Source organism: Psammomys obesus, unplaced genomic scaffold (assembly GCF_907164565.1).
Source record: "Psammomys obesus unplaced genomic scaffold, mPsaObe1.curated_primary_1811, whole genome shotgun sequence".
NCBI lineage: Eukaryota > Metazoa > Chordata > Mammalia > Rodentia > Muridae > Psammomys > Psammomys obesus.
Window position 1 is genome coordinate 22,577,780 of NW_026596064.1, and position 6,424 is coordinate 22,584,203.

The window sequence follows — 6,424 nt, forward strand, 5'->3', positions numbered from 1 at the left end:
TCTATCTATCTATCTATCTATCTATCTATCTATCTATCTATCTATCTATCTAATCTTTATATTTTAAAAAAAACAAGGAATATTAAAAATGTTCATCCATACAGGGATACTCAAAATGGTCTTCCTCATAAAACAATAAAAGTAAAATCATACACAGCCAGAGTGGTACACCATATATTTGGCTTCTTCCATTCAGTGCAATAATTATGAGTTATATAAAGACTATTGTAAGCAATAGTTTATTGATATTTCTTACTGAGCAGTGTTCTGCATAGATATACAACAATGTGTTTTTCCATTTGTCTGTTGATGAATGTTCATCTGGTGGAACAGCCTTTGGCTATGACAAACAAAGCTGCTACAGGCATGCATGTATGAATCTTTGTAAGGCCATATAATCTCCTCCCTCTTTGGTAAACATCCAGAACTGGAATGAGTGGATCACACAGGAGGCTCCAGATACCTTATCTGTTTCTTGTAGGCTTAGATTTTTCAAACACCTACTTTATTTAAGGTTCTTGAACACCTCTACTTCCCTTCCCATGCCCTGACCTTAGGTAGAGAAGGGGGCTGTAGACCTCTTTCAGCTTCTACCCGATGATAAGGGTCTATAAGTCCTTTGGGGATTACCAAACTCAGTTGTCAGGATATCAGCAGTCTAGTCAAACAGCAAAGCAGCAGCAGCAGCAAAAGCGTCAGCAGCAGCGGAACAATTCAGAGGAAGTGGCAGACTCCGCCCAAATGGCACAATTCTGCTGAACTGGCAAAACTCTGTCAAAGCAGCTCAAGAAGTGCTCTGGAGGGTTTCTCTCTGAAAAGACCAGTGAAAGATGCGAACTCTTGCAAAGAGTAGCAATGTAAAAGCATCGTCTCACTGTCTGTGGTCTTCTATTTATCCCTTCTCAGAGGCTACATGAGGTGGTTTTCCCCGCTCGCAAAAACCGTGCCCCTCGCACAAGGTAGTTTTCAGCTGACAAACATCACTCACCTTTTCACGGGGGCTGTTTTCCATGGAGGATGTTTTCTGAGGGGGCAATCGCATTCCCACATGCCACACTTGGATCCAAAACAAACAAACAAACAAACAAACAAACAAAAAACATATTCATATGACACAACTGAGTTTCTGAAGAAAGCAGAAACTCCCACTTCGGTTTCTTATTGTTGAGTTTTTCAGATATATTTATATATATCAAAATACAAATCCCTAATTAATATATACTTTGGAAAGATTTTTTTTTACTTGGTCTGTGGGCTTTTTGATTTCTTGACAGAAAGTGTGGAAAAAATTAAATCTTGATGAATATGATTTATTTTATATTTATGAATTATGTTTGCCCAATCCACATATTTTCTTTAGTGTTTTCTGGCTTATAGTTTTAGATTTTATATTTAGTTTTACAATAATTGTGTCTGTGTGGGAGTATGTGTGTGTCTGAGTTGTGTGTGTGTGCATGTGCACACATATGGAGGTCAGAGATTAATGTCAAGCAAATTATTTCACTGTTTCTAAGGTTATTTTTTTGGTGTAGTATCTCTCACTGTACCTGGAGCTCCCACTCAGCTAGACTGGTGAGACAATGAGCTCCAGGAATCCACCTGTCTTTGCCTCTCAGCACCAGAATTATTTTCTAGTTCCTTTTGCCTTTACTTGATGAAACACCCTGATCAAACTAACACAGAGGAGGAAAAGGTTTATTTGGTCTACAGTTCCAGATTACAGTCCAGCACTGGGGGAAGTCAGGGCAGGTACTCAAGGCATGAACTGACTGATATACTTGCTATTCCACATAGCCCAATCTCAGACCTTGGAACTCACTTTCCAAGGTCTGAAGCACAAGAAGCACAAGCAGGGACATTGAGAATGCTGGTTGCTAGGTGGCTTGCAGGCTGGCATCTATCTTCTTAATACAGTTCAGGGATGAACTGCCTGCCCGCCTGGAATGGTGCCACTCAGGGTGGGCTAGGCTCTTCTACGTCAATTAATAATCGAGGTGATACCCCCACAGACTGCCAACAGGCTAATCTGATCTAGGTAATTCCTCGGTTGATTCTAGGTTGTCACAAGTTGATACTTCGAATGAACCATCCCAGATTACAAGTGCATATCACCATGCCTGGTTGGGGGATGTAACTAGGGTCTTCATTTTCAGGCAGCAGGTTCTTTACAAGCTGAGCCATATCTCCAGCCCCATGATCGTTTTTTCAACTAGCTTCTTGAATGCGGTAGGAATATGTTTAGATCCATTATTTTTCATATGGAGATACAACTATTCCAGCAAGATTCATTAAAAAAATTTCTCCACTGTATTATCTTTGTATTTTCCACACTTGTATGAGTTTATTTTCAATTTTGTATTACTCTACTGACATATTTGAATGATTCTCTAGCACTATCATGATGTTACGATTATTATAATCTTTATAGTAAGTTTTAAAATGAGGCATCTTTAGAAATCAAATTTCGTTCTTATTTTTTGGCTATTGTAGGTCTTTCTTCATTTTCACAAGAATTTTAGTATAAATTTGTTAATTATTTTTCTAAAGTTTGTTTTGTTTTGTTTTCCGAGACAGAGTTTCTCTGTGTAGCCTTGGCTGTTCTGGACTCGATTTATAGACCAGCTGGCCTTGAACTCATACAGATATGCCTGTCTCTGTCTCCGTGAATTCTGGGATTACAGGTATGTGCCACCGCGCCCAGCAAAAATGTATTTTTAATAGGTATAAAGTACATAATATAAAACAAGACAAATTTCAATGCCTGCGTATATGACAGTAAAACAAAGGAGGAAATAAATGGAACAACACATGTTATTGTCCTGTCTAGTTTTGTTTCTAAAGAGAAATTGTTATTATCTTTATTTTGGTTCTTGTGGACATCTAGTTTTCAGATTTTTCTTCTTCATCACTGGTTTTGATCATTTTGATTATTGTGTACTTTCTAGTTTCTTTATTGTGTGTGTGCTCATGTTTCATTGGGCTTCTGAAGCTGAAGTCTGTGGGTAAATACGTTGTTAGGAGGACTGAAGCAGCGATGGAAGCTGATAGCAGTTTTCTTAAAATTAATTCAGTTTTAAAGAATGAAGTAAGAAGCAAGTCCATAGGCTGTTATGAGGTTGGAGAAGGAGATAAATAAGAAATTATACCGCTGTCGCCTAGGAGAGGGAGAGAATTATTGCAACAAGGACCCGAACAAGATAATCAACTGTAGTGGCCTAAAATTAGTGGGCATGAATCAGTCAGCATGGATATTTGCCTTAAATGTGCAGCTACAATAATGCAAGCAGGTAGGAGACCCAGTGCCAGGTAACTTGCCAAGTGACTACAGCAAGTCAGAACAGAAGGTGTTAGGATATATGCAAAGAATGCCACACACAACAGATCTGGATATGAAGAGATTTGGGGGTGGGGGTGGGGGAGAAGGAAAGCAGGGAGTAGTTAGGGCCTGAGTGAGCCATGAGGGTAGAGAGAGAAATAGAATGAGAGACAGCGGAAGGGCGTAGGATAGGAGAAAGAGGAACATGGGGAGGGGGGTGTCAAGAAAGAAAGTCAGAGAGGAAGGAAGGGGAAAGAAACCGAGGCAAAGAGCTGTGGGAGTGGCAGACGGGTTATATCTGGAGCACCTAGCTCAGGTGATGACATAGGACGCAGACGATAACAGGACCCGAAAGGCACCTGAGGACAGGCCAGTTGAATTGCCTGCACAATAAACAGAAAAAAGTGACTATGATCATTGTACGTAGACCAACATTCACATCATGTCAGAGTGGAAACTCTCAGAAGGCATTTCCTTGCACCTAGATGCACCGAAAGCTTGTTGATCCATGGGTTGCTTTTTCTTAACAACAGAAGCTCAGGGGCTATAAAGGATGTTAGCAATAGTAGGAAGTTCGTTGTAAAGTCTTTAACACGCTCTGTGAAGTTATGCACATCTTGGCTCGGTCCAGCAAGCACAACCACAGTTTCCTCAACTTCTACTCTTTCATTGCAATTGGTCAGACATCCTTGCGCAGGTAAAAATGCTCTTTCTTCTTCGATGGTCTGTTCCTCCTTGCATTTCAGCTTTTCTGCGAAATCGAAATTTTTCCCGTAAGCGCACTATCTAGTTTGTACCGTTCCTTCTTAGAATCAGCCACTGTTTTCACCGCAAACGTGTCTGTCGTCAATAGCTTTCTGCTACGGTGCTGTAAACTTCCTGAGGGTGGGGTCTGTTTTTAGCCTGCGGTGAACCAAGTGTATTTGGCGCACCAGCAGGTGATAAGAAATATTTTTAAGTAGATGAACAAAAGCGAAGGTAAGTAAGTGCGGTGTGAGAAGGCTGGCGTGCAGAGCAACGTTTCTTTTGGCGACTCCTCGAGGCTTCCGACGCTCGCTCCCTTCAGCCCTTTGGCTGAGAACCGCACAGCGCTTTCCGTAAAAACAAAAACAAAAACAAAAAAACCAAACAACAACAAAAACAAGTGAGAAAGCAGCCCTAAACCCACAAATGAACCGGCTCTGGGACGCCCCGAGGCACTCGCCGGATGTACGCAAGGCGTGGGGGCGGGGCTCTGGTAACCCTGGCAACAGCCCGGAAGCCGCCCTCCGGGTTCCTCCGTGGCGGGCTGTGCGGTTCTGGAGGCTGAAGTTTTAGTCGGGGTGGAGGCGGCCGTCGGCCAGCGGCAAGGCAGGTTGGGTGAAGAGGGGCAGGCCTGACCTCCGTGCACAGGGTGAGGAGAAGCGGCCGGCGCCTCCGGGGATCCCGGTGGCCGGGCGGACGTCCTCACCACACGGCCGGGCGGCTGCTCCCCTCCCGGAGCCCGAGCGCGGTTCCGGGTAGCGCCTGGCGCGCAGCTTGCTGGCGGTAGACATGCCTAGACTGTTGGCTGTTCCAAGTGTTTGTCGTCCAGCAACGGAGCGGCAAAGTGCTCAGGGTGTCGGGACGGGGCGCGTCCTTTAAGTTGAGCGGTTAGGACAGGGTTTCTAAGAGAGGGAGCAGCTTCAGAGTTTTGGGCCGGCTTGGGGTTGAGTATGAAGTTGTTCCAAACGGTGCTTGGCACTGCATGGGAAGGTTGGAGCTAGGTCTTAGGATGTGCGGGAGGGAAAACTGGAAAGAAAAGTCAGTCGGGCCACACGAAGAGAAGCTCTTGAAGTTGGGTTATTATCTACAGTGGCCTCCATTAAAATCTTAGGAGGAAGTAAGATCTATGTTGAGACCTGTATCCCTGGATCTGGGTAAGGTTGATGGCAGGGACAGTGCTCTTGTTGTTGTCCTCCCGTTTGTTTTCATACTAGTTAAGGTAAATCTGGTCGAATCCCTCCATTCCTTCATAAAAGCCTGCCTTTAATATGAAACTGTTTCACTGTGTTTGCATGCCCAGTGTATGTGTAGCTTTGCTCAGAGCCACATGATCACCGAGGGGAGCTCTGAACCTCTTAGGGGTCTAGAAAGCAAGCTCGGTTGGCACATTACCAGACTCATTTGCAGTTTGACTGCCATTGCCTATTTAGTTGTGGTCTGGAGAAGGGTTCCCTGGTTTTTGGTGAAGGGGCATGTCTATGAGGAAAACGAGGACTGGGATGGAGCTAGAGGAGGGTCTTGGTTAAGTTTTATGTGAGAAGAGGCCAACGTAGTCTGTGAAGAAAAAGAGAAAAGAGTAGATGAAACATCAGAAAAAAGAATGTTGTGGAGGCCAAGGGAAGAGGTCTATGAGTGAGTATGCATAGCAACAAAGAGCCTGAGAAATAAGAAATGACTTGTAACCTTAACAAGAAGCAAGTAATAGTTCTCATTTTTTCACTCAGGCCCCAATTCTTCAGGGTATGGTGATTATTTACTGTCCTTAAGATACTCTAGTTTCTGTTAGAATTCAAAAACACTGCTTCTTTTGTTAAGTTTCTGACACTGTTTTTTTGGAGGGAGTCAGGCACATGGACCTTTTGACCCCTGTTTTTAACCACTCACAAGCGTTTTGTATACTTCAGATTCATGACTGTTTTCAGGGTTGAGGTTGGTTGAGTTTTAGCTTATGAAAAATTGTAATATTTTAAATATAATTTGAAATAAAAATACCCTCCCTTTTAAAAGAGTTGCCTGTTTTGAACCAGTGTTAATCTATTGTTTGTAGCTTCCTAGCGTGTACTTTATAGTTAGTCACATATTGAGTGTCAGTACTTTACTCTCTTCATTATTATTTGTGTCACTTTGAGCAATGTGATTACATTCTCTAAGCCTCATTTAACTCATCTGAGAAAGGAATTAACGATTGTCACTGATGTCATCAACACTTAAACAGGACTCAGTTTGTGTCAGGCAGGTGTTCCAACCAGCTTACATATTTAGTCAGTTTCATTTTAGAGTTTCATTTTAGAGCTTTAGACAAAGCTCAAGAGTGAATCCATACAGTTTGATTCCAGGTTGTACTCTTAGCCATTATACCATGCT

General features: G+C 42.8%; 1 protein-coding gene across 4 annotated transcripts in view; it reads left to right on the forward strand.

Annotated features, from left to right (window-relative positions):
• Positions 1–4,601: 4,601 nt before the first annotated feature.
• The window catches only part of Spice1 (spindle and centriole associated protein 1), a 42,151-nt gene continuing 40,328 nt past the window's right edge, over positions 4,602–6,424 (forward strand). For 3 of the 4 annotated variants that reach the window (XM_055625142.1, XM_055625141.1, XM_055625144.1), the window contains exon 1: positions 4,613–4,709. The gene's annotated coding sequence lies outside the window, so the exon portion shown is untranslated. Of the gene's footprint in view, positions 4,710–6,424 lie in introns of all 4 variants that reach the window. The other variant, XM_055625143.1, reaches the window with a different exon arrangement.